Below are 1277 nucleotides of genomic sequence, written 5' to 3'. Positions count from 1 at the left end.
CTAATGCTTCTTCAATTACGAGGTCTTCTAATCTGGCTGGTGTCAACAGGAACTATTCTAAACCCTCTGTGATCCCCACTTGATGATTATTCTATGTAATTCTTTGCAGTGATTTCTTCTTGAGCTCTCTGTATGTACTAGTTGGTACTCAGCTGAGGCGTCCGGGTGATCCCCTGCAGATCTCTTGATCATCTCTCACATCTCACCTTTCTGGTACTCTGTAATGTAAACTCTAGCTGCTTTTTTCTTTCCAAACTCCCAGCACAATCTTGTCAACTCAGGGAGATCTCTGGGCTCTGTATAGATTCCTCCTGCCTTAACCACAGCCTGGAAATTCTTTTTTGTCAGTGAGCTGGGACAATAATGGGGCTTGCTTTATTTGCTTTCCTCTTTCAGGGATGACTATCTTTCATTGCTGACGTCCAATATTTTGAACACTATTGTTTCACATATTTCATCCAGTTGGTTTGAGCTGTTTTAGATGTGAGAATAAACTAGTTCCTGTTAATTTTAACATCTAATTTTAATTGAATGATGTCACAACCAATTTGTAATTAGAAGTTCATTTCTCATAAACCTGTTGCCCAATATTTGATATTTAAATGGGCCCAATTGTACAGGTGAAGCTGATTTTTATAGAGAGAGACATTGTTGGCAGAAAAGTATAAATCGGTCTTATACCAAAACTGTAGGATTCTGCACAGTTATGCCCCTTTCTGGAATTTTCCAGAAGATCCATACAACTTCTTTGTCTTCTCAGACAACTGCTTCTGCTGGGTCATAAGACTCACATGGTAGCACATTTTGCATTGTAGACCACAGACTTACTGAGCAGCATGTTTTAATTCAGGCCCCAATCTAAACTGGATGTCTTATGATTTAGTCAGTGAATGAGTCAGATCATCATGTCTAAATGTAGTATATTTTGCTTCCATAATTTGAAAAGGTCCAACAAGTTTTTTTGCATCTTAACATTAGGGTTGCAAGTTTCAGTAATTTATCTCTCACTTTAGATAAAATATTCTGTCCTATTCCGAACCACTGAAACCTCATAAATCTATCAGTCTGGCAGGCTCAGGCTCTTGACCTTGCAAAGGGTTTATCTCTCAACCCTTGACACCATTATGTCTTAATAAGGCATCTAGTGCTTGCAACCTCCTACTTATAGACTCAATTAACATAAGTCATCAATGTCAAGACCAATGTGATATTTTATGAGACACAAAGATGATTAAGTTCTCTCTAGTTTATATTATAAAAGAGAGCATAAGAGTTGA

The sequence above is a fragment of the Propithecus coquereli genome, unplaced genomic scaffold, assembly GCF_000956105.1.
Source record: "Propithecus coquereli isolate 6110/MARCELLA unplaced genomic scaffold, Pcoq_1.0 Scaffold366, whole genome shotgun sequence".
Classification (NCBI taxonomy): domain Eukaryota; kingdom Metazoa; phylum Chordata; class Mammalia; order Primates; family Indriidae; genus Propithecus; species Propithecus coquereli.
The sequence above is the reverse complement of the archived record's forward strand: the minus strand, read 5'-3'. Positions refer to the sequence as shown.